This window comes from Loxodonta africana, chromosome 27 (genome assembly GCF_030014295.1).
Source record: "Loxodonta africana isolate mLoxAfr1 chromosome 27, mLoxAfr1.hap2, whole genome shotgun sequence".
Lineage (NCBI taxonomy): Eukaryota > Metazoa > Chordata > Mammalia > Proboscidea > Elephantidae > Loxodonta > Loxodonta africana.
The window spans coordinates 16,602,584-16,630,365 of record NC_087368.1 but is presented as its reverse complement, the minus strand read 5'-3'; the positions used below and the strand labels follow the sequence as shown (position 1 = coordinate 16,630,365).

General features: G+C 36.0%; 1 protein-coding gene and 1 pseudogene across 16 annotated transcripts in view; both read left to right on the top strand.

The window, feature by feature from the left end:
- Positions 1-27,782, top strand: part of TBC1D5 (TBC1 domain family member 5) — a 639,936-nt gene that overhangs the window by 30,126 nt on the left and 582,028 nt on the right. For 9 of the 16 annotated variants that reach the window (XM_023554944.2, XM_010595564.3, XM_064277342.1 and 6 more), the window contains exon 2: positions 15,584-15,649. The gene's annotated coding sequence lies outside the window, so the exon portion shown is untranslated. Of the gene's footprint in view, positions 1-8,431; positions 8,583-15,583; positions 15,650-27,782 lie in introns of those variants that run through there. The other 7 variants (XM_023554942.2, XM_064277345.1, XM_023554936.2 and 4 more) reach the window with 2 other exon arrangements.
- Positions 27,178-27,295, top strand: LOC111752169 (5S ribosomal RNA; annotated as a pseudogene).

The window sequence follows — 27,782 nt, the reverse complement described above, 5'->3', positions numbered from 1 at the left end:
TTAGATGAAAGTTTACAGTGCAGATTTAGTTTTTCATTAAAAAATTTATACACAGATTGTTTTGTGACAGTCGTTGCAATTCCCGCAATGTCAGCACTCTCCCCATTTCTCTTTCCACCCTGAGTTCTCCGTGTTCATTCATCTAGTTTTCCTGTCTCTTCCTTACCCATCTGGTCTCGTATACTTGATTGAATTAAAAAGCATGTTCCTCATGTGTGTTCTTGTTTGTTTTGTAGACCTGTCTAATCTTTGGCTGAAAGGTGAACTTTGGGAGTGGCTTCAGTTCTGAGTTAGCAGGGTGTCCAGGGAGATTCTTCTAGTCTCTGTCAGACCACTAAGTCTGGTGTTTTTTTGTGAATTTGAGCTTTGTTCTTCATTTTTCTCCTGCTTTGTCCAGGACCCTCAACTTATTCTTAAAGTTAATAGTTCCAATGGCAGTTTCCTTTTGGAAAATTAATGATTTATTTTATTGGAAAAACTTAAAATATCACACATTATGAAGTTTTGGCAATGATATTTGGAAACCAGAAGTATTATATGCTGATGGGAGTATAAATTGATACAGCTATTTGGAGAACATTTGGGCAGTCTCCAGTAAAATTGAAAATGTATGTATAACTTAGCACTTCTACTCTCATATATACTTAGAGCAGTGGTTCTCATTTGGGGTGATTTTGCCCCCCATGGGACACTTGGCAATGTCTGGAGACATTATGGAGCCTTGGTGGCACAGTAGTTAAAAGCTCGGCTGCTAATCAAAAGGTTGGAAGTCTGAATCCACCAGCTGCTCTTTGGAAATCCTTATGGGGCAGTCGTTAAGAGTTATTAATCGACTTGATGGCAGTGGGTTTTTTTTTTTTTTTTTTTCAGTTGGAGACAGTTTTGGTTGTAACAGCTAGGGGGGAGCATTATTGGTATCTAGTGGGTAGAGGCCAGGAATGCTACTTAACATCCTGCAGTGCACTGGACAGTCCCCCATAACAAAGAATTATCTAGCCCAAAATATTAATAGTACCAAGGTTGAGAAACCCTGCTTTGTTCAGTCTTACATGTGAACGAAGAGAGACATCATCAAGGATATTTGTTAAAGCATTGTAAATAGCGAAAAATTACAATCTAAATGTTAATTGGTGGGGTAATGAATAAATATAATGTGGTATGCATATATGATTCAGTACTTTGTAATAGTTACAAGGAATGAAATAAATCTGTGTATATATGTATGTATATCTGGTGGGAACATGAGCATTTATAATATTTATAAATTATGTAAATATATCAAATTATAGCATTTATATGATTATATTATTCTATAATTTGAAAATTTCTCAAAAGAAAACTTATCCATTAGTTCCTTTTACAACTTTATATTCAGATTTCATAGCACTTAATATAGTACGTTGCATGTCTGTCTGTTTTTTTTCCCCTTTTTTAATTCTTTCAGTCCAGGATGTTAACTTGGCTTCGTAAGAGAAAAGTATAATTCATTGTTTAATTTGTGTATGTAATTGTGGAGAAGCTATATTGACTGTCATTAACCACTAAATTTTTGCTTAATTCACAAAGATGAAAACTCATCGTAAAGAACTCTTAACTGTTTATTTTCCTTTTTACTTGATTTTTGTGTATTAGAATATCGTATTGATAGAAAGGATTAGGACTTCAGCAGAAACATGAAACATTTCTCCTATTTAGATATTTTGTTGCATTGATTTTGTTGTTGTAAAAGTACTTGATTTAGTATTTCACTTAACTGTGAAGATTTTTCGGTAACTATGAATTCAGAGATGTTTTCTCTGCTGCATCTGTTGCGAGAATGAAGACCATTCTCAGCACCCAGACTGTTGCCATCCCAGAAAGTGTCGACATCACTCTGAAGGGACGCATAGTTACTGTGAAGGGCCCCAGAGGAACCTCACAGAGGGACTTCATTCACATCAGTGTATAACTTGGCCTCCTTGGAAAGTACAGGAGGCTTCACACTGACAAATGGCGGGGAAATAGAAAGGAATTGGCTACAGTTCACACTATCTGTACTCAAGTACAGAACATGATCTAGGGTGTTAAGATGGGCTTCCGTTACCAGATGAGGTCTGCGTGTGCTCTCTTCCCCATCCAGGTTATTATTCAGAAGGGTCGCATTGAAACCTGAAACTTCTTGGATGAAAACACATCCACAGGGTTCGGTTGAGGCCAGCTGTAGCTTGTTCAGTATCTCAAGCCCAGAAAGATGTGTTAATTCTTGAAGGAAACGATGTTGAACTTGTATCAAATTGAGCTGCTTTAATTCATCTTATCATGACAGTTAAAAACAAGGGTATCTGAAAATCTTTGATTGTTATCTGTGTCTCTGAAAAAGGAACAGCTCAACAGGCTGATGAGTAAGATGTAAGAATTGTCCAGCTATGGAAATGAGGCCAAATGATTCCCAAGACATATGGGTGGTGTTTTTAAGATGCAGTAAAATACATCTATTCAAAATAAATAAATATAGGTATCTAAATGATTCTGAGAACTTAAGTCATAAAATGTACTTTAAAATCTTGTTAACCAACATTTCCTGCATAGGTTACACTTAACTGTGAAGATTTTTATAAATGTTACTGAAGAGAGAAAATGGATGTGATGTCATAACCAATATTTATTTTTTAAATAAGACAAGGATCAATTTTCATATGGGATAAGATACACTGACAATAAAATAAAGTGGGGATAGTGCATGGCCTGTAATTTTTTTCTTAAGGTGATATAAAAATAATTGTCTTAAGTAGTTTAATTAGAAGATAAAGTAACTGTTCTTGGTATCTTTGAGTTTAAATTACATCATTTTAAATAACTTAAGTAAAATTACATTTATAATTACATAGAAGTCTATAATTTTGAAATAAAAAGCATTTACCAAAAACTAGATCAAGGGATTAAAAAACTCACTAATTTAAATTAAAAACTTAAAAATAACCTTTAGTTAATTTTTATTTACCTTGATAGAGCCTTACAAACTTAAATGCAAAAGTAATACCTATATCTCTTCACATGTAAATGTCAATCCAATCAAAAGGTGATCAAAAATTAATGACTTTATTTTTTAAAAGTCAGGTCTTAAAATTTTAGATTAGATCTAATTTTTTAAAAAGGATTTCATCTATATTGTAAGAATGGCTTAATTATAAAATCCATAAAGATAATTTAAATTCAGAATATTTAATTTAAGGTAATTTAAGCTCAAATATATCATTAGGAATAGTTATGACTTATAACTATATAGAATTTGAAATATGTCATACAACCTTTTTAGATAATTTTCGTAATTAGGTGAGAACGAGGCATGAACTATCTCCAGTTGATTTCCTTGCTAATGTTTGTAATTTAATACTAGAGTTAGTCCTTAGTTGCTGAGAATGAGTTGGCTATAACATGGTTACCAATTATTCTTCTGTAATACAATATATAATAAATTTTAAGGAATAAATGCTGGTTAAAAGTTTTTAGAGAACATCTCAACTAGTGTGTGTTTTTATGTGTGTATAAAATTAGAATTGATTCTTTGGTGGATGGTTGTTTATTGGAGAGAATAGCTGACTAAACCTGGACACTTACTAGAATTAGCTTTTCTTCAGGTAAAAAAATATGTGCTCCTTAATAAAGGTCTGAGGTTATTTTGAGCAGAAGGCTGTGACCCTCTAGCTGTACTTTGTTTTAAAGCTGGTTTTGTGAAGAAATACTACAAACATTACATATTCTTCTTAAGTGTGAATCTCAGTGAGATGTTAATGGAGTTGAAAAGGAATTAACACAATTATTTTAAAATAATATACTTTGGAGAAATTTGATGCTTTCTGTAGCAGTTTTGGGTTCTACTCCCAGACCCCTAGATACATGCATTCATTTTCTATCGGGGCACTTATTAGGGGTGTTTTGGTGGGAAGGCTTGTGCTACTCCAATTTATGACCTTAATCTCAGACGTCAGTGATATTTTAATCATTAGATTCTCCTTTTAATAAGCTCAAGCCCTCTTTTGACTGGTATAACCAAAAAACCAAACCCAGTGCCATCGAGTCGTTTCTGACTCATAGTGACCCTGTAGGACAGAGTAGAACTGCCCTGTAGAGTTTTCAAGGAGCGCGACTGGTATAGAGTGAACTAAACCAAAACCAAACCTGTTGCCATCAAGTCGATTCCAACTCATAGTGACCATGTAGGACAGAGTAGAACTGCCCCATAGGGTTTCCAAGGCTGTAAATTTTTAACGAAGGTGGACTGCCACATCCTTCTCCCGTGGAGTGGCTGGTGGGCTTGAACCACAAACCTTTCAGTTAGCAGCCAAGTGCATCACGACTGCGGGTGGCACCAGAGTGCCTTAGAGGTGGACTATTAGTCTTTTCTTATCTTCCCCCAATTTTAAGCTGTTTGAAAGCATTTATGATAAAGAATTTTAGCTTGTTTTTATGGATGAAATAAAAAAAAAACTTTACAGCATGCTTCTACTTAAAAATCTGTTTGTTAATTTAGTTTATCTTAAATTGTTTACCCAGTTTCATGTTTTAAGTAGGAATTAGGAAGTACCAGTGAAAAGCTTAAAATTATGAAAACTTTTTTTTGTACACAGATGGGTGTATGTTTATAGGTATGTTTTTAAAGTCTGCCCTTCCTACAGAAAAGACTTGAAGCAGCTAAGAAGAAATGTGATTATAAGGTGATAAAAGATTTCTCTACAGCTCTCCTCACTTCCTTCTAAGCGCTCATCCTATAATTGCCTTTGACATCCATAATTCTTCCTATGGTCTCTTCAAGGCTATCTAGGCTTTTTCTAGCATGCACCTCAAAATTCTGTCAACGTCTAGCTGTTAACCAATTCCAAAGCCCCGTCTACATTTTTAGGTATTTGTTACAGCAGCATCCCCCTTCCTGGTACTAAAAACTATTAGCTTCTTAGGGCTGCTGTAGCAAAGTACCACAAATTGGGTGACTTGTAAGAAGAAAAATTTATTGTCTCATTGTAAAAATGGCGTGGGGGCAGTGTCTGACCTCCTCCAATCCCACAAGGGGTTAGGAGAAGCAAGATCAACAGCAAAAAGCTGACTCCCATGAGGTGGAGGCCAGAGATGCCTCATCTCCCTGCCGTCTTTACCAACTGTCCCTGAAACAGCACTCTCTGCTTTTCTGTATTAGGAAGTTAACAGGTTACAATTCAGTTTCAGGAACATTGAGGACACAGTTGTTTCATCTGGACGGCCTCTTCCCAATGGTGCTTGCAGGCACGCCTCTCCCCAAAGGCACTCAGCTTTCTTTCTCTGTGGGCTGGGTCTCTGGTGCCCTGCCGTTCCTGCCACTGCTTCTCACTGTCTTCAGGGTTACTGCTTGCTTTCTGTGTCTCTGTCTTTCTTTTTCTCTTTCTGTCAGTCTCTTGCTTCCAGGAGCTTCTTAGTGCGAGGATCCAGGGCCCAAAGGACACATCTCTGCTCCTGGCTGTCCTTCTTGGTGGTGGTAGGATCCTCCTTTCTGCTCTGGAATTGGCCCTCTTTTAAGGCAAAACTGACCAGCCTCCTTGGCAGGCCACGGTTACCCTGTCACACAGTCCCACCCAGTCACCTTAAGTGGGAGTTAACAAGACCATGGCTAAAAAGGCCATACGCAGAAGTAATTACTCAACCACACTCACAGTTCTGTAGACCAGGAGTCCAAAATCATGGAGTCCGCAGAGCCATGCTGTCTCCGAAGGCTCTAGGAGGAGCTCCTTGTCCCTCTTAGCTTCTGGTAGCCTCAGGTGTTCCTTGGCTTGCAGATGTAGCATAACTCTGTCATCACATGTCCATCTTCCTCTGTGTGTCTCTGTGTCTCTTCTACTCTTTTAAAAGGACACTACTTATATTGGATTAGGACCCACCCTATTTTTTTTTATCCCAGTATGACCTTGTGTTAACTGATACCATCTTAAAAGGCCCTATCCAAACAAAGTCACATTCACAGGTACTTGGGATTAGTACTTCAGCATATTTTGGGGGGGCATACTATTTAATCCATAACATGGATGTGTGTATGTACACAGATATGTTTTTAATGGCTGCCCTTTTCTCCCCACAAGAAACTTGAAGCAGCTAAGAAGAATGCATACAAATGTGATACAACTTTGAATAAAAGGTACCATGGAGTGTATATAATATTTTCATTTTTCTTCTTTATATCAGAATCAGTTGGTGGTTAGTAAAACTTAGTGTGGGCTGTCAAAAGTTTTAAATTATAAAACCAAGTATTTTCACAGCCTGAATATTGTGTTTGGCTGAAAAGGATTTTTTTTTTTTAACTTCACCGTATATTTCCAGCTTAAATCCAACCTTACTCTAAAACACTAAATTAAGATGTCTGGTGTGTTTTATCTGCTCAGGCACCAGCTATGTATCAGTACAACTATGGAATTGTTTGGAGAAGAATTTCTCTTATTTAAGGACTTGCTCCTGAGCTTTTCAAAATGACTTGAATTTATGATTCTTCTTATTTAGGCATGAATGACAATTTTTGCCTTGCTCAGCCTTGGCTTATACTTGATGGAAGTAATCACTTAGCCCAGTTTTTCTCTATTTAAGTTCTTTTTCCATATTCTTGGAGGTAGCGCCATATGAATCTTACTAAGGTTCAATAAGCAATTAAAATTTTAAAAAATAATCTTGCTAAATTGTTTGGATTTGGTGGCAATGAATCAAATAGGTTAACGCAGCATTTCATTTAGTTTATTTTCTCTGTATGCCTAATGATGTCCTTTCAATTTCATGTGATGGGGAATGATTCTGAGAAGCAGCCGTTGATTAGGTTTTGGATATCTTTTTCTCTTTACATTGTTACATTTAATTTACATATCTTCTATATTTTTTGATGCTGTTCACCATGTTCTTTCACTTTTCTAAGCTTTTAGCCATTATTATATCAGTTTTATAAAACCAGGATAAATTATCTGATCTGCCAGTCCTATGGAGTTGTTGTGATACTTCAGTTAGATATGTGTCAGATATTTGAAAAACAACCAAACGTTTATACAGATACTACTTAACGATTCTCTCTTAGGAGCTGTGATACCATAATTTCTGCTTTACCAAGTAGGGTTGGATTTACATTTGATTTCTGCTGCAAGCCTGAGCAGGGTCTTTTAAATGAACTGCATTCAGAAATAAAAGAACCTGTTGTGCAAAGATGATTTGATGGGTAAAGTATTAATATGTAGCTCACCTCACATTGGAGAGGACAGTTAATGGAAATTGGAATCGTGTTCATTCAACGTACTTGGAAATATATTTAGCTTCTGGTAATTTTTTTGTTTAAATAGAAGGTTGTAATTTTTTTGTTTTATAAAGTTACGCATTAAAAATAACCCTAGTTTAATAAACCAGACACAATTTTGGCAGTATGGATAGAGTATTTCCACTGGAAAAGGAAGTCATTAGCTCCTGAAACTTGGTCTCTAATAACTTTCTATACTAAGTTCAGTTGTTTCTATTTTGTTTATTTAGAGTACACCCAACCTTAGTACTTAGTTTTTTCAAAATACGATAGAAAATGCTGACCTGGGATTGTGTTACAGTAATAGGGCAGGATGTAGCCTCTGAAGTCACGAGGTGTTAACCACAGTTTACCACTGTCTTTACTATCTGTTTTTTTGTGTATCTCAGACCTTCCATCTGTGTCTTCAGTTAGTCTGGGAAATATTCACCCACTATCTATTTAAATATTGCCTCAACTCCCCTTTCTTTTCTTAATATCGTTTTGAAATCCTTATTGAGATGTGTTTTGGCCAATCTACATTGAGTAGCACTACAAAGTGTGGTTTGTAGATCTGTGCTGGCCCGCAGACTGATTTTACTGGTCCGTGATTTAAAGACAAATTCAGAGTAAACATTTAGAAACTTGTATAGCAATTTGACATTACTGTGACATCTACGCACTTTAAAAAAAAAAAAATTTTTTTTGTATTTTTTAAAAGTTTTTGTCTGCAATGGTTTGGCAATTTAAAAAACAGGCCTTCATCACAGTTTCAGAAGTATTTTCTTAGACCATCTCATTTTATTCCTTGTATTAACTGCTCTTACACATTTTATTTCTTTGTCTCTCTGAATTACCTTTTGGTTTTTGTGCTGATCTTTCTCTCCGTTTACTAATTCTTTCTGTATTTATATTGACTGTGCTGTTTAACTTTTACACTGAATTTAAAAGTTTACCTGTTTTCAATTTCTTGAAGTTCTGTTTTTTTTTTTTCAAATTAGTCATTTTTAAAACATCTTTTTTTTAGGTATATTTTCAAGCCTTTGTATTACTTGAAACATCCTTACGGTGTAGTCTTTGTAATAATTGAAAAATCTGTAGTCTAATTCTGCTGTCTTTGGTTTGGCTCTCATTCATTGTGTCTGGTGTTCTTGTATGTTTTTTTTTTTTTGACCTGAGTAGGTGTTCCTTGGAAAGAGGTTGGATTCTTTGAGGCTTGGCTTGAAGTTATTTTTTTCACGGAAGATTTGCATATGCTTCCTCCAATTGCCTGGGAGCCTACCAGTTTAAAAGCACTTTAAATGACATCTTCATATGAGATTTATTGAATAATGTAAGTAGTGTGAATTTAAGGCTGAAAACTTTTGTGAGGGCCAATTTGTGATTATAGTTTCAGGAGAATTGCCGTAACATTCTCAGAATGACAAAATTATAGAGATGGCAAACAGATTAGTGGTTGCCAGGAGTTAGGAGTGGTGCGGGAGGGGGGCATTTGACAATAAAGGGTAGCAGGAGAGATCTTTGTAGTGAAGGAATAGTTCTGTATCTTGATTGTCAGGGTAGTTATAGGAATTTATACATATGGTAAAATGACATAGGATTGTACACATACATTGTACTGACACCGATCTCTTGGTTCAATGTTGTACTGTGTAAGATGTAACCGCTGGAGGAAACTGGATGAAGGGTACATGGGATCTCTGTAGTGTCTTTGAACTTCTTGTAAATCCATAATTATTTCAAAATAAAAAGTTAAAAAAAAATATCTCAGAAGAAGCCTCTTTTTTCTTCTGCAGCTGGTGCCAAAGCCAAGACAGAAGCCTCTGCTTGCTGTTCCCTACCTGTGTCATGCATTATTTCATTTTGACTCAGTACAAATGTGCAGCCTTTGGAGTACCAGTTTCATACTGGAGTTTCCTCTTTGATAGATTCTTTTGAGTCTTTATCTCCTGAACTTTGTACAGCCATCAGATTGTAAATTTAAGTTCACTAATGTTAAGTTCACCTGTTGTTAGGTGCTGTGAGTTGGTTCCAACTCATAGCGACCCCATGTACAACAGAATGAAGCATTGCCCGGTCCTGCGCCATCCTCACAATTGCTGTTATACTTGAGCCCATCTTTGCAGCCACTGTGTCAGTCCACCTCGTTGAGGGTCTTCCTCTTTTTCACTGACCCTTTACTTTGCCAAGCATGATGTCCTTCTCCAGGGACTGGTCCCTCCTGATAACATGTCCAAAGTATGTGAGATGTAGACTTGCCATCCTTGCCTCTAAGGAGCATTCTGGTTGTATTTCTTCTAAAACAGATTTTTTTGGCAGTCCATGGTATATTTAATATTCAGCAGTACCTCAATTCAAAGGTGTCAGTTCTTCTTCAGTCTTCCTCATTCATTGTCTAATTTTCACATGCGTACGAGGCAATTGAACACACCGTGGCTTGGGTCAGTTGCCCCTTAGTCTTCAAGGTGACATTTTTGCCTTTTAACACTTCAAAGAGGTCTTTTGCGGCAGATTTGCCCAATGCATTGTGCCTTTTGATTTCCTCACTGCTGCTTCCATGGGTATTGATCGTGGATCCAAATAAAGTGAAATCCTTGCCAACTTCAGTCTTTTCTCCGTTTGTCACAATGTTGCTTATTGGTCCAGTTGTGAGGATTTTTGTTTTCTCTGTATTGAGGTGTAACCCATACTGAAGCATGTGGTCTTTGATCTTCATCAGCGTTTCAAGCCCTCTTCACTTTCAGCAAGCAAGGTTGTGTCATCTGCATAATCCAGGTTAATGAGTCTTCCTCGAATCCTGATGCTTTGTTCTTCATATAGTCCAGCTTCTTGGGTTGTTTGCTCAGCATACAGATTGAATAAGTATGGAGAAAGGCTACAACCGTGACGCACACCTTTCCTGACTTTAAACCACACAGTATCTCCTTGTTCTGTTCAAACATCTGTCCCTTGATCTATGTACAGGTTCCTCATGAACACAGTTAAGTGTCTGGAATTCCCATTCTTTGCCATGTTATCAATAATTTGTTATGATCCATAGAGTCGAATGCCTTTGTATAGTCAGTAAGACACAGGTAAACATCTTTGTGGTATTCTCTGCTTTCAGCCAGGATCCATCTGACATCAGCAATGGTATCCCTGGTTCCATGTCCTCTTCTGAATCCGGCTTGAATTTCTGGCAGTTCCCCTGTTAATATACTGCTGCAGCTGCTTTTGAATGATGTTCAGCCAAATTTTACTTTTGTCTGATTTCGATGATACTGTTCAATAATTTATGTATTTGGTTGACTCACCTTTCTTGGAAATAGGCATAAATATGGATCTCTTCCAGTTGGTTGGCCAGGTAGCTGTTTTCCAAATTTCTTGGCATAGGTGAGTGAACACTTAAGCGCTGCATCCATTTGGTGAGACATGTCAGTTGGTATTCCATCAATTCCTGGAGCCTTGTTTCTTGCCAGTGCCTTTACTACAGCTTAGACTTCTTCCTTCAGTACTGTAGGTTCCTGATCATATGCTACCTCCTGAAATGGTTGAATGTCGACCATTTCTTTTTGGTATAGTGACTGCATATTTGTTCCATCTTCTTTTGATGCTTCCTGTGTCATTTAATATTTTTTCCTGTAGAATCCTTTAGTGTTGTAACTTGAGGCTTGAAATTTTTCTTTAATTCTTTCAGCTTGAGAAATGCCGAGTGTGTTCTTCTCTTCTGGTTTTCTGTCTCCAGGTGTTTGCACATGTCATTATAATGTTATACCTTGTCTCCTTGAGCTGCCTTTTGAAAACTTCTGTTCATCTCTTTTACTTCATCATTTCTTCCTTTGGCTTTTGTACTGTACATTCAAGAGCAAGTTTCAGAGTCTGTTCTGACATCCATCTTGGTCTTTTCTTTCTTTGCAATGACCTCTTGCTTTCTTCATGGATGGTGTCCTTGATGTCATTCCACAAGTCCTCTGGTCTTCACTCATTAGTGTTTAGCGTGTCAAATCTATTCCTGAGGTGGTCTTTAAGTTCAGCTGGGATATACTCAAGATCGCCCTTTGGCTCTCATGGACTTGATCTAATTTTCTTCAGTTTGAATTCGAGCTTGCGTATGAGCAGTTGATGTCTGTTCTGCATTTGGCCTCTGGCCTTGTTCTGACTGATGATCTTGAGCTTTTCCATCTTTCTTTCCACAGATGGAGTTGCTTTGATTTCTGTGTATTCCTTCTGGTGAGGTCCCTCTGTATAGTTGCCATTTATGTTGTTGAAAAAAGGTACTTGCAATGAAGAAGTCATTGGCCTTGCAAAATTCTATTACGTGATCTCCAGCATCATTTCTGTCACCAGGGTCACATTTTCCCACTACTCATTCTTCTTCTTCAATTTCAGCTTTCACATTCTAATCACCAGTAATTATCAACATATTCTGATCGCACGTTCGATCAGTTTCAGACTGTAGAATTCAATTTCTTCATCTGTGGTGTAAATTTGAATTACAGTTGTATTAACTGGTCTTTCTTGTAGGCATATGGATATTTTCCTATCACTGATAGTGTCGAACTTCAGAATAGATCTTGAAATGTTCTTTTGATGATGAATGCAACACCATTCCTCTTCAAGTTATCACTCCTTGCATAGTAGAGTATATGACTGTCTGATTAAAAACGGCCAGTACCAGTCCATTTCAGTACACTAATGCCTAGGATATCGATGTTTATGTGTTCATTTCATTTTTGACTATTTCTAATTTCCTAGATTCATAACTTCCTGCATTCCACGTTCCGATTATTAATGGATGTTTGCAGCTGTTTCTTCTAATTTTGAGTCATGCCACATCAGCAAATGAAGGCCCTGAAAACTTGACTCCAAATAGTCGACTCTATTTTGAGAAGGCAGTTCTTCCCCAGTTGTCTTTTGAGTGCCTTTCAACCTGAGGGGCTCATCTTCCAGCACTATATTAGACAATGTCCTGCTGCTAGTCATAAGGTTTGCACTGGCTAATTCTTTTCAGAAGTAGACTGCTGGGTCCTTCTTCCTAGTCTTCGTTAGTCTGGAAGCTCAGCTGGAATCTCTCCGCCATAGGTGACCCTGCTGATGCTTGAATACTGACGGTATACCTTCCAGCATCACAGCAACCCACAAGTCTCCCCCCGACCCCCACCAGTATGACAAACGGACAGATGTGTAAATTCAAGTTCACTGATGTTAGGCATGTACCCTTAGAATGAAAGGTGGTTTCAGGATGAAAGCTAGTCTCTGCTTATTCTCTCCTAAGGTTTCTACTTTCACTTTGTTTATAGCTTATGTGAATACTGTACTTTCTTGCTAACTATGGAATTTGTTAAAACAGACCCTCCCCCCCAACATTTAAAGTTGTATCTAGTAGTATCAAGGAAACCCTGGTGGCTTAGTGGTTAAGAGTTTGATTGCTAACCAAAAGATTGGCAATTTAAATCCACCAGCCTGTTCCTTGGAAACTGTATGGGGCAGTTCTGCTCTGTTCTTCTGCTGTGAGTTGGAACCAACTCGACGGCACCTAACAACAACAACTACACGGACGTGTATTTTAGTCTTCGTTCTTTTCAGTTATGTTTTTCTATCCTGTTTAAATGCTGTCTCTTCTGTTTGACTCTCACTGGTCCTTCTAGCACTGCTGACTTTTTGGGCTGGATAATTCTTTGTTCTGGGAGCTGTCCTGTGCAATATAGGGTGTTGAGTCCTATCCCTGGACTCTGGCCACTAGATGCCAGTAGCACTCCTACTACCATTTGTGACAACCAAGAATGTCTTCAAACATTGCCACATACTCCCTGGGTGGCAACATCTTCCCTGGATAGGAACCACTGTTTTAGCCTTGTATGACTTTGGTCTCATTTAGGAAGCTTTCTTTGCTTATCACTGCCTCGTGTAGCTTTTACCTTCTGTATTTTCTGTGTATTTTGTCTGGACTTCATACTTATTCCTTATTACATTTTGTTGTAAATTATTTCTCTCTCTCTCCTTCCCAAGTTCTAGAGGGCCAGGACCATGTAGTTCACTTTTTTTTTGCTTGTTGTTTTGGTCAACCCCATGCACTTATTAAAGCGTTCTAAATGGTGAGACTCTATTAATGGTAATTATGAGACTTGCAGACAATCGAATCAATACTGACGTAACAGTTGTGTGTATAATGTAACTGGAAAATTCAAGACAATGCAATACAGGTATACAAATATAAGAAAAGTGTAATTTCCGTTAGATGTGTCCATTATACAGATATCCGGAGAAACGGATGAAAGGTTAGAAATTTAAAAAAAAAAAAAAAGATGAAATATATAACAAGTGAAAGGATTTGTAGAAGCATAAAGGACAAATGATTAGTTCTACAGAGTGAGATCAGCAAAGTAATCAATATGTCGAGGTAAATTGTTAGGAATGATGAATGTAGCATCTGGTAAGGAGTGACTTGTGCAAAGTTGACAAATGTGATATGTGAATGGTAAGTTGAATACAAGTTGGGCATAGAGAGGTTAGCTTTGTGCTGCCAGCTAAGGAGACACATGTACGTTTGGCCCAGCGAGGAAAGTTATATCCCAGTTATAGATTTTCCACTGCTTTTTTTTTTTTAAATCATCAACAAATTCCGAGTAATAAAATAAATTGAAGCCTAAAATTAACCACTTTATAAGGTACTTGATTGCTTCCTCATCTAGGTAAAAATCTTTCATGAAAAATAACCATGAGCATAATATGTGTTCATTGTAGAAAAATTAGAAAGTAATGAAAAGTAGGCAGAAAATTTATAGTTTCCTAATAATGATATTGCTGAATTGTGTTCACAAATGCTTTTAATAATTATCACAAAGGTTATTCAGAATACATTTTATAACTTTTAGGAAAAAAAATTGAGGGTTATATATTATATAGTGTAAGAATAATCCCTTCCAGCCTTATGAATTTTAATATTATTAAATATCTTGGCTGGTCACTTTGGCAAGGTCAGTTCATAAATTTGACTTTTAATGGCCCCGTAGTGGCTGAAAGAATTTTGATATAGGAAGTTTTTAAAACATTTTTATAACTAGATTCATTTTCTCTTTTTTTATTTTTGGTATTGACTTTAAGAAAGTTAGTAATAAATAAGGGAAATAAATGAAGGACACACATTTTTATCCAGGGTTTTCCTCTAAATATAATGTTATGCATAGAAAAGAGACTAAGAAAGCACATCAAAATATTGGATGGAATGACTGTTTCTGTTTCCACTTCTCTGAAACAAATATGTTTTATTGTATAATAGCAAAACTATGTACTACTAAAGTCATTTTATGTTAACCCAGGGTTTCCCATCCTAGGGTTGTTGACATTTTGGGCTTGATGATTGTTGTTGGGGGGCAGGCCTGTGCATCCTGGGATGTTTAGCAGCATCCCTGGCCCCTTCCCACTAGATGCCAAGTGTGACAACTGAAATGTCTCCAGACATTGCCAAGTGTTCCCTGATGGACAAAATCGCCCCCATTTGGGAATCACTGCTCTATCTGGTATACCATGTCTTAGAATTCACTGTATTTTTTAGTTGGGGCTCAAATTTAAGGGCTCTGTAGTTCATTAAACATGCACACTGAAGTCGTATAGACAAAATTTGAATCTTTCCTGCCGCTTGCGAGCTTTGGGCAAGTACAGAGTGCCTACTGAGGCTCAGTTTTCCTGACGGTAAATTGGTAAAATTTTACCTGACTTGAAAGGTTCATGTGAGAATTCGTTAAGATGAATTATATAAAACACTTTGATGAATGCTAGCTTCTCTCTCTTCAGATGTGCGGTATTGTTTGGATTTATCCCTTAAATGCATCAAAAATCCTTACAAACTTCTTTTTTCTACAGAAAAGGCTATTAAAGTTTGGCCTCAACTATTTATGGATTTCAAGAACCTATACTGTGGATGCATAAAAATTTTAAATACTGATACATAAGGTCACTTCATCTTTGACTCTTTGTAATGCTCTTGTTAGATTGTTGTGAGTATGTTCAAATTGTAGCACTTAAGTGATCTCGCCAAGTTCTCTTAAGGACTTTGAACGTCCCAAATCGAGGGTGGTGTTAGATGTCATCTAGTCATTTTGTCCTTCCCAAATTTTGTCTTCACGTCTGAAGTCCTGCCAATTGTAACAGCTTGTGTGTCAGCTCTGATAGAGGAAGAAGGCCTTCATCAGTTTGAACTTCCTTAGTCCACTAAAGGCTTCTAAAAACTTGACATAGTTTACAAATAATAATGCCCACTTTCCATTGTTACTTCGTGGAATTACAAAACATTTTCCACTAATGAATGAAATGCCAGCTATAATAATGAAGGCCATTCTTATTGTTCTCTTCCAGCAGAAAATTTCTGAAGACTTGGGGAAGATAGGACAGCTATCAGAAAGGCTGTAGCACTATTCTGCTGTAAGTATGGCTTTGAAAAATGAATGTTTCAATTAAGGATATTTTAAGTGTCCATTTTGGGAGAAAATATGTTAGGCAAAGGAATATGTAAAATACAGAGAAGGATATATTATAATCACGTTAATAATTTTGAGAACTAATCTTATGCAGTCTTTTAAAAATTAAAAATGCGTTCCTGTGTATTGAGATGCCGATTTCACCAATAGCACAGAAAAAATTTTCTAATTCCAGCAAGGATTGACCCAGTGTATGTACATTTGCTTATTTAGGACTACCAGGATCCAGAAAATCGGGGTAGTTTTGTAGGTTTGTGATTTGTTTGCATGACTTATTGTTTAGGTTATTTTGCAGAATTATTTATTTGCTGATTTATTTATGTATTCCATTATTTATTTATTTGATTATTTAGTAAATTATTTATCTGATGAATTATTAATACATCTTCATGACATGCTTTCAATTATTTATAACTTAATTTTGAGTTTATTGCTTTTAGACGCTGCATTGTTACTGACTAGTTTTGATTTTTTTCTTTGTGGTTCTTGAAAATTAAAGTATTAGCTCTAAGGCAAAAGTATATTCATTGCAATGCCCAAGGATTTTTTTTTCTTGTAATTTGTGATAGAAATAAAATTTCAGTTGTGCTTTGTTTAGCTTCAGATATACCTGTTTAGGGTTACCAGGGATAGAATGTTTGTGTGTTGTGTGGATGCTCTTTGTACAGTCACTTACAAATTAATGATGAAGCCTGTCGTCTGTAAACTGAGATTGAATATCTGAGTCTCAGTCCACATTATCCTTTGTATCTTTAAAGGGCAGGTCTGTATTTCTTCCTTGCTTAAGAATAAATAATGGATTCTTGGATATTTTATTTTAGTGGCAAACCTTTTTTTACTAAAAGAATATTTCTAAGGAACGTCAGAGAAATATGAAGTCCAACTTAGATTTGGGTCCCTGAGATAGAAATTTGACTGATGTAGGCTTTGTTATTTTAAATCCCCAAGTATATGTGTATTTGGAAAACAACATGGTGTTTTATAGATTTTTTATATCAGGCATAAAGATGTATTTATTTCATATCTCCTATGGAAGATTTTATATCAGTTTATTTTAATGAAGTAAAATGGACAAAGATCTTTGCAAGGAAGATTTTATATCAGTTTATTTTAATGAAGTAAAATGGACAAAGATCTTTGCAAGTACAAGGTATAGTTTTTCTGACTTCAGCTAATAATTTTTTAATGTAAAGTTTCTATTTTTAACCAAATCAGATCATTTCTTCTTTCTTCAGGCTCTATTTCATAAGGTAGTACAGTTAATAGGACTCTTGTTGAATAGATTAAGATAGTCATTTGGGTACAGGAGTGCCATGTGCACAACATGGGCTTTATTCTGTGTTTGCTTGCAGTGAGTTACCATGTACTTTACAGTTTCAACACTTCAGAGAGAAGCATCATTGTATATTTCAAGTTGGGGTGCTATTGAAATATAGTAAAAATGGTCTCTGTAGACAGGTTTCACTATAGAATTGTAAATTATGCATGTGTATACCCAAATTTCTTATTTTGAAATATTGAGCATATGAATATTTAATTGGAATGCTGCTTTAGTATCTTCATATGCTTGCCTTAAAGGAAGTGGTTTCCTTTGATTTATATACATGGATTTAAAAATATGTGTGTTATACATATTTGTGACTTTTCTCTTCTGGAGATAAACAGCCACATACACTGTTAAATACGGAATTTTGTTTTAAAGTGTGCTTCACTGTGCCAATATGGACTTGTTTTGAAGGAGAAACTTGCCTTCTCTAGTGTTGAATAAGATCTTCTTGTATCAGTTATCACGGTAACCTACCCAGTCCACACTATTAACATGTATTTGGAATACTAGTTGTGTCATTCAAGTGAGCTTTCATTGGAAGAAGCACATGTGTACACGCACGCACACACACGCATGTGCATACATATGACAATTTCACCTGACATTAAAATAATTTTTTAGATATTAATGTAGATTCTCATGAAAGCGTAGTGGTTAAGTACTACGGCTGCTGACCAAAAGGTCAGCAGTTTAAATCCGCCAGATGCTCCTTAGAAACTCTAGGGGGCAGTTCTACTCTGTTCTATAGGGTCACTATGAGTCAGAATCGACTCGACGGCAGTGGGTTTTAGTGGGTTATCATGATAGCATTTATTGGGTTTTTTTTTATGTGCAGACACAGTACTAATACCCTTTATGTGGACTGTGTATTAATCTTTACAGTGGGATAGAGGTACTATTATCATCTTCATTTTATGGATGAGGAAACTGAGACTTAGAGTCATTAAGTAACTTGTTCGTTACACATAGCTGAGAGTAAGTGGCAGAGCGGAGATTGGGACTCATAGTCAGACTCAAGGATCTTGTTCTTATTAGTTTTGGGTGTTTAGGTGGTACAATAAATGTTTCTTTTTTTTGAGAATATAGTTACTTATCTCTGACAGGTTCAACTTGCTCAGTGCATTCGTGTTGCTTTGTCCTGAATCATCTTTGTTAAATGATGGGCAGTACTTGAGTTTCTTGGATTTTTTTTTTTTCCTGTAATCATATGTAGCCAACCAGAATTACATGTAGAAGGGGAACTGGTGCCTTGGGGAGATGGTGTTCCCTCGTCGATGTTCAACACACAGATCAGATCTTTTGATTCTTAAGCCGAAGGTCATTTCCAGGGCTCTGTGTAAGGTCAAATCCAGTTCCTTATAAAAAAGATGGTATTAGTAGGGTCAGACACATGCACATTTGTTAAAAAAATGATTAAGTGCCTCACGCCTAAGCTTTTGTAGAATGGACCACAAATGCACTATTTAATTATCTGTATTTTAACATGTGTACAAAAATGACAAGAAAATAAGCAATTATACACAGGTGTAATTCTTTAAGAGATTCAGGGAAGCCACCGAGGGCGAGGAGTGCAGTTGTGATTTTGGTGTGAGACAAAAAGATCTTTTTAACCTGCTTGCTCCCTGAAGACGGCGGGAGGTCTCCTTCCTGGATCATAACCACGTAAAGCGCGTGAGAAAACACCTGAGCCTGGGTATAGAGTTAGGTACGAGCAGAGTTTGGGTGATGGCGGTGAGTGCCATAAGGAACCTCTCAGGTGTAGATGGCAGGGGGCCATGTGAATCCCTCACAGTTTTTATGTTGAAAAATTTTTCAAATAAATAACCAATATGACATAAAATTCTCCAAATATATCACTTAGATAATATGAAATACTGTAATAACTGGGATGACCATGTAATTTATCTTCAAATACAGGACAGTTTTGAAAGTGAAAAGGTATATCCTAAGTCCCTGATTATGAACATCTGCCTTACAGACAGACGACTGGTACTTGCCCTTTGATGGTATGTAAATTTGCCCTCACTTTGAAAGGATTGAACCAACCCCTACTTGTAAAAAATTCTTTATCACAGTCACCTTCACTTGCTGCATGTGCAACTTTTAAATCATTAGAGTCTTTGAGCCTTTTTCTTGCACTAAAGTACAATCTCGTTTCCATCCAGTCCAACTCATAGCAACCCTATAGGACAGAGTGGAAATGCCCATAGAGTTTCCGACCAGCAGCTGGTGAATTCCAACTGTGAGACCTTTTGGTTAGTAGCCGAGCTCTTAACCACTGCACCACTAGGGCTCCGCACTACAGTATATTTAAGGCTAAATAAGAACCATGTGCGTCTATTCTGATGTTCCTACGAATTCTGCTTAAAGACACACTTAGCAATGGATCTCGTTCTTAACTCAGGGACTGCCTGTACTGTAATTATGCCAGCACAAACCAAAAAAAAAAACCAAACCCAGTGCCGTCGAGTTGATTCCGACTCATAGCGACCCTATAGGACAGAGTAGAACTGCCCCATAGCGTTTCCAAGAAGCCCCGGGCGGCTTCAAACTGCCAACCCTTTGGTTAGCAGCCAAAGCACTTAACCACTACACCACCAGGGTACGCCAGCACAGTAGGTGTAAACTGGGATCCTTCTGGGCAGATCAGGACTTACGGTCACCTTAATGATATCTTAAGTTTTTATCAAGTAGTTCCTAATAGCCTTGTATATTTGTATAGTGTTTGTTTAACAGAAATCTTAACTTACATGCAGTATCTTTAAAAATATTTTTCTTTTAGGATAAAAATAAATTCGCTTATGGCCAGTATTCATGTGTTTTTGTTGGCCAACAAAGGCACCTTGTGTCTATGACTTTATATTTGTGACTCTGATGCCTTACGTCTCTTGTATAACTGTTTTGAAGGCGAAAGTCAAAGGGTACAGAAAGATAAGCACTGCAATGTTGGTCTTAATGTAGTGGATAGTTCTAAAGTTCACACTTTGTAGGATTTCTGTGTGCTTGTTTTGCCTTGTAAATCTTTTAATTGATGACATGTTTGAGATTGTACTGCAAACTAATTCTGTTTCTTCTAGCTTCAGAATTTATAATTTCATTTGGATGAATTAGTGGTCGATCTCCTCTTCAAAAGCCCTGCCGCTTGTCACATATGTTGGTGAAACTGATAATTTTGTCAGAGCATTCATGAAAACAACTGATTTTTCTTGGTAAAATCCTATGGGGAAAGATAGGAATTCTAAGAGAGAGTAGCTTAAAGGTTTTTTTTTTTTTTTGGTATCGTTATCTTCTTTTTAATTCTCTCCTGACATATCTGACATGGCATATTACGTTATTAGTGTCATAATTAGATTCTAAAATTTTAATTTGTAGTTTATTTGTGTTTTGAGTATAGATGATCTGTTAAGTTGAGCTAGGCAACCACAGTGTATTTGAAGGTGTATTAAAAAGTAAGAAAAATTCTTATTCCGTAATTCTTATTCATTCATCAATTCTTTTTGTTCAGAAAGACCTATTACGCTTGCTAACAAAAGTAAGAGCTGTCTGTGTATTCTGCCTCGAGTTTGTCACAGTATGAGGCACTCCGCAAAATACCTACCACTCTAGTTGTAAGAGTAATGACACAGCTTATGTGTTGGCTCTGAGAGCAACTCCTTTATAATTATGACAAGTAAAGTACAGCCAAAGGTCATGTTACACACAAGATTTCTTTCCACCTCATCCATTTTATGGATAGCATGTGAAGTAGTTTGACTCCCTGCATTGATACTTAAGGAGAGCAACCAAGGTTGTTCCTGTGGCAGTTTTTCAAATACCCTGTCCCTTACCTCCTACATGGTTGCAAAATTTGGCACGAATGTTTATTCAAATTCTGGACTATTAAATAGAAATTTATTAAGTTTAGAGTTTGGAAAACGAAAAAAGGGAATCCTATTATACTTCAGTGTTTTCTTAGGGCACTAAATACTGACATATGAGTCTTTAATAATACCAAATACTATACTGGCTAAATGCAGTGTCTTACCTATTGCTCACTTTAGTATTGATGTTGCTCACAGAAATAGTAAAAACCAAACAGTATAACAGCGGTAACCAAAAAATAAATAAAACCACGCAAATGAAATGACATAAGCATGGCATGCCAGTAGATACACAGTCTTTTGTTTAGATCCTGTTTTTGGCTGTCTGAATAATTTGGCTAGAAAAATAAAAGTTGAAGTATGAACAAGGTCATATATAGGGCAGCTTTCTAGTTAAAACTTATAAAAAGAGAATACACGTTTTTTCTAGAGTGGTTGTCACATTGCTAAGTTATCCCCAGTTTTAGTTCCAAAAAATACAGGCTGAAGAAAGGATATTTGAAAGAGGACAAAATTGGCAAGTTTTAATTTTCAGTATAACTGTTAAAAGTTTTCTGTTTTAATTTTTTTTTCTGTCGTTTCACCACTATGCTTCCTTCTTGCTTGTAGGACTTCTTCTAGAGTAAAGTTTTTCAGCTAGGGTAGTGCTGCACCGTAAGTGGAATTTTGTGCATTTGTTTTTTTCTTGTCTGAATGATTGTGAGAGTGTTACTGGCATTCAGTGGATGAGGACCAGGGATGTTAGGTATCTTACATTCTGGGACAGTCTTAGGCAACAAAAAATTGTCCTGAGTAATAAGACGTTTAAATGTCTGATGGGTTAAACTCCCTTTCAAGGTAAATCAGGAGTTCTTCTGTATGTAATAATATCAACAAGTTTTTATAAAATGTTATATGAAGAATCGATAACTTTAGGGAAGTTGGTGTGGAGAAGAAGCTTAAGTAGAATAAAAAACTTGTCTCAGAATTATTGTAGAATTTACTTCAGATAGTCTTCTACTTCCTGATTTTTAGCATTCCCAACTAGATATTTAGTTGAAAATTTTTCAGTTCAATAATGCAATTACCGGATGCTAAACACTGATTGCAAATATGTAACAAAGAATATTTAAAGCTGCTTTTAACAACAAACTAAACTTTGATTTAGTGGATCTCATTGAATTTTATTAATTAACAAAGATTTTTTAAAAATAGTTTCTGATTACCACCCTAAATATTAAAATTTCATTTTAATAAACTCACGATAATAAGCGCATTGTTAAAATTGTATAATAAAATTACTTATTTTTGTGTGGTCTGGTCTTCAGTATTACTTGGATATTGTCTCCAGACTTCTGCTATATAACTTCTCTGTCACTTCTCGTATTACATTTCTTTATCCACTTCATTCTTTGTTTTCTATTTGAGGAGGATATGGTCTCCAAGGTATTTTTAAGTACCAGAGACTTATTGTATATGTGCCTTGACAGTATGGTAGAATTTCCGGGATAGGCTATAACCACACTGTCACATGTCTTAGCTTGGGTAATTATTTTGACACTGCATTTAGAAATAAAACCCAGATCATTTGCACTAATATCATGTGTCATTATTTTCTCCATTTCAACAGTCAGTAATTTGTCTTGATGTTTTAATCCCTAGTTCATTTAGGCTTATTTCTGTCTTTCTCTTCATATTCAATTCAGTGTTTGTCTTTTTTCACTTAACATTAATTTTTACTGCACTTTTCTTCTGTATTTCTCCTGTTTATTTTTCTATATGCCTAATAGAGAATACAGGAAACCCTGGTGGCGTAGTGGTTAAGTGCTACAGCTGCTAACCAAAAGGTCAGCAGTTGAAATCCACCAGGTGCTCCTTGGAAACTGTGTGAGGGAGTTCTACTCTGTCCTATTTGGTTGTCATGAGTTGGAATAGACTCAATGGCAACAGGTTTGCTTTTGTTTTTAATAGAGAATGACTTGTGGCCTTCTCTTAAATCCACATTTATTCATTATAAATAGCTGGAGATCTGACTGTTTTATTCTTTCTTCTTAGGTACCTATACCTAAGAATTTATGTAATGAAATAAACATTTCAATATAGATTACTTTTGTTTTTCATTAATATTATGGTTAGGGAATTATATTGATTTTTAAAAAACTATGTGTGTGGTTCGATTTTATTAGCTCTAAATTTCATTTCAGGATAGTGAAGGGAATGAAAGGGGCATTGGATTGGATAGGATTGAGAACCATTGCTCTAGAAATATGGACTTACTCCTGGTAGCTCTGTCAACTCCTGTGTTTAAAGGATTTTTCCAGACTAGATTATTGGAGCATCTTATATGGATGAGAAAAATACTGAAGCCAATAATTCATGTAGAATTAAGTATTATCTCAGCATAAACACTATTCCACTTAGGAATAGTGGGGTTTACTCTGATTCCCTTAATTTTTAAAATGAAAATTAACTGCCCACTGAGTGTATATAATAATGGGGTTGGAAGTTGAGAGTTTATTTTGTCCAGAAGGCACTCAAGTAGAGTGGTGCATAGAAGCTGTACTGTTAATTTTTGTTACTGGTTACTTAAACAAGACCTAATGATAAAGTAGCTGAATTTAAGCCGTTACATGAATGAAAACATCTATTGTAAAGTGGATTTATGTATAGATACTGGTTTTGTTCATGTTCTGAGGTACACTTTTTATAATGCATGACAGCAAAAAACTTAGAGATGGATGTGTGGCAGTTTGGCAGTCATTTTCTTTAGGTGTAATGAAGAATAACACAGCTGTTGTCATGGGTATTCTCTCCAGTTTCACAGGTATCTTTGCCTAGACAGAGAACCCATTGCCATTGAGTTGATTATGACTCATAGTGGCCTTTCAGGACAAAGCAGATCCGTCCCATAGGGTTCCAAGGCTGTCAGTCTTTACAGAAGCAGACTGCCAAATCTTTCTCCTGTGGAGCATCTGGTGGGTTTGAACTGCCGACCTTTTGGCTAGCAGCCACATGCTTAACCACTGCGCCACCAGGGCTCCTTAGACAGAGAACACTTGCTTCTAATTGCTTCCTCTGGCATTATTTATTGTGGTTACTGTTCCCCTAACTGCTGCTGCCAGTTTCATGTAGAGTTATCCTGTGGTGCATTAATGAAATCTTAAAGATCAGTGATTTGATATCCTCAGAGGCTGGGTAACTTTGATCTGTTCCCTATCCATAGAGTCCAACTCAGTGTCTTTTTTCTTGGTTTAGGTTCCTAGTTCTATGGGAATAGATCTTAGGAAAGTTTAAAAATGTCTTTATTTTATTCTTGTACTTGATTTATAGTTTGGTTGGGTATAGAATTCTAGATTGTAGATAATTTTCTTTTAAAATTTTGAAGGCTTCATTTCATAGCCTTTAAGCATTTGATGTTGCTGTTGAGAAGTCCGCTGTGTTTTCCATTTTACATGACCTGTTTTTATCACTCTGGAAGCTTTGAGAATCTTTTATCTCTGAAATTTTATGATGAATTTCTTGGAATGGGTTTTTACTCCTTATTTATACTGCATCTTCAGAGGGCCATTTTACTCTGGAAACAAATATCCTTCAGTTTGAAGTTTGGGGAATTATCTTGGATTGTTTTTACCCCTCCCCCCCCCCCTTTTTTTTTCCCTTCCTTGTTCTCTTAGTTGAACATTCACCACCAGGGTAGTGTGATACGCTGTGTGGTGCTCTGTGCTGATGGGTTACCTAGCTGTGGGCAAGATGGTTTGATTCTCCTTAATGCCTTTTATGATAAGTTTTCTTATGAGTAACTTCCTTTGATAAAATATCTACTTTTCAAGTTGATGATGACTCATAGTGACCCTCTTAGACAGAGTAAAAACCCATAAAAACCAAACCAAACCCAGTGCCGTCGAGTCGATTGCTACTCATAGCAACCCTATAGGACAGAGTAGAACTGCCCCATAGAGTTTCCAAGGAGCGCCTGGAGGATTCAAACTGCTGACCCTTTGGTTAGCAGCTGTAGCACTTAACCACTATGTCAGCCGTAGCACTTAACCACTCTTTTACCCATATCCCTCTGCAAAAGAGTGTTTGTTAACTGAATGAAAACATAAGCAAAACATAGAAATGAGGTAGAAAATATATAGCGATGGTACAATTTAGTAAGGTTTGAAATTATTCTTTAATGTCATCTCAATTAGTACTTGATAGATAAAAAATAAAATTTGCTGCAGGTTTATATTTCTTTTAATAATATGTTAATACTATTACTGTACTGAGATAATCAACAAAATGTCTTCATGCTGAAGCTAAATTACAAAGTAGTCATTAGAGTTTAAATATAAAGGAACATTTTTCGTAACACATTTAATTAGGAATTAAGCTGCGAGATATTACAAAAAAAAGTGAAGTAACAGATAGTTTTAAGTACTAAAGAAAGGACAACAAAATCATACACAGGAGAGAAAATGGAAAAAAAAATCTTGTGTTCTTGGGTTGGCATGGCATTTCAGTCATTCCAGATAATAAATTGAAAATTGTAAGAAAACATGATATATTTGTTTTGTAAAAACTTGCCATAACCATAGATGAAAGAAAAACATCTGAATTAGCAGAATATTTTGTTAATAGATCTTTGTCACTCTTCTGGTTTGAAGTTTAGGTATAATTACCTGTTGTCTCTTTTTGAGACGTTTTCCTTTGATCATGTTTTTTGTTTTGTTTTATTAACTTTATATAAGTTACCATAATTACCTAGTAGTAAGAGATATAATTGGTTTAATTTAAACTATTTGACTCATGACTCATGATTTTATTTAAGTTAAATCCATCAGCAAACATATATTGATTTCATACATGGCTCAGGTTGGTATGCAAGGAAGTTAAAGAGGTATTGACTTTTGAGGAGGTATCCTCTCTTAAGAACTTTACTAGTGTAAGAGACAACATACATGCCTGTAAAGAGTGATAGATAAGAAGTTCAGTAGAATAAGAAATATTACAAGATTGTATGTGATTAATTAACAGTGAATGGCCCAGCTGGAGCTTATAGTAGTTTAGCTGTCTTTAGTGTGATGTTCACATGTTCTCAAATTGTATCTTAGGGATGATGTATATAAAGGAAGTAAGGGTCAATAATTTGATGAAAGTTAATTAACAGTGCTCTAAATTTTGTTTTAATATTAATCTGTCTTTTTAACGTGTAGCTTAGTATCTTGAAGGACTTGTCATTTTTGTCATTAAGTTTGCTTATTATAAATGTTTTTAAACTTGTGTGGAATTTATTTTGTGATGTTGTACTTTTTAACCCATTTATTCATATTTATACTATTGTAATGCTTTCATGAATCCAGTCAAGCTTTTAATGAGGGATTTTACCTGCACACAGAAGTAGGTGGTAATTTTTGGCTCTACAGTAATCTTTTGCTTTATGAAGTGTGGTTAGAATTCATTGTTTTGTGCCCCTGTATTTTATTTAAATTCAATGTTCATATTTTTTTCAAGAGTAGTTTCAAGATAATTAGACATACTATATTTTTTATTCAAATTAACTTTTTGCCTCCTATCTTGAGACTTTGCTGTTGATTTAGAGTTGTATTGAAATAACTTTCTTGAGCATCCCAAGTTCACACTTACACATCTCTGTCACAGCACTTCATCCGCACTTTCTGTTTCCTTTTCTCATCTTTTATTTTGTACCCCTCTTCCTAGACTCAGTTACACTGAATTCAGAACACATGAAAAACTTTTATGAAAAGCTCAAATCAAGTGCAGAGAGGTCTCATGGAGAAAAAATATAGTTATGTTATTGTATAAACTTTTAAAATGTTGTCTAGAAGGCTAAAGCTAGTTAACAGATGTGACTGCTTCATTGCCTCAAATTTATGCCAATCAGAGTTGATAGGATTTGATCACACTGTAGTACATTTATGAGATAAATTACAATATTGAATGACACACTTCAGATAGAAAACGTCAATAAAAGTTGAACATGATTTCTCGTTTAAGATAGTAAGTCAGTAATTCTTTAAATCAAATGAGTGTTACTTTGAGAGAATACTGATCAGTTTTTGTGAAAATTAGTAGTATTTTTGATATTTTATTCATGGCGACAAAAGAATATTAAACTTTTGTTTTAATGTATAAATATGATTATAAAAAGGGAGGCATTTTGTTTCTACTAAGCTATAGATAGCCTGCCCAAGAAATGGGGCTGAACTTAAAAGAAATTTGACTGCTAAAATTTTTAATACTAGATAAAAATAGAAGTTGTCGCTGTGGTACTCAGTTTCTTTAGAATAAGGTTTTATATGGATCTACAGCCATACCACCCTGACGTGCCCATTCTCGTCTGATCTTGGAAGCTAAGCAGAGTTGGGCCTGGTTAGTACTTGGATGGGAGACTTCCTGGGAATACTGGGTGCTGGAAACCCTGGTGGCATAGTGCTTGAGATCTAAGGCTACTAACCAAAATATCAGCAGTTTGAATCCACCAGGTGCTCCTTGGAAACTCTACGGGGCAGTTCTCCTCTGTCCTTAACAGGGTCACTGTGAGTCGGAATCGACTCAACGGCAACGGGTTTTCCTTTTTTTGGTAAAGGCTTACTAAGGACTAGAAAACAGCTAGAAGTTTAATATCTCACATAAACAAAGAAAACTAAAAGAACATACTCATTAATGAAGTGACAGGTTCCCCCAGGGAAGTTAGAATCAAGGAATGGGAGGCAGGCTCTCAGGACTTTTGGTTCTAACAGTAAATGATAGACTCATTTACTTAAGAGCCTCTGCTAAGAATGTTTTTAGCTTTATTAAGGAGGCCTACATGGTGGAATCCCTCAGTTGAATTTTGAAATAAAGCATGGGATCTCTTGAGTGCTTGATTTGAAATTGTTACTAAATGAAATCAGTTGGGAAAAGAG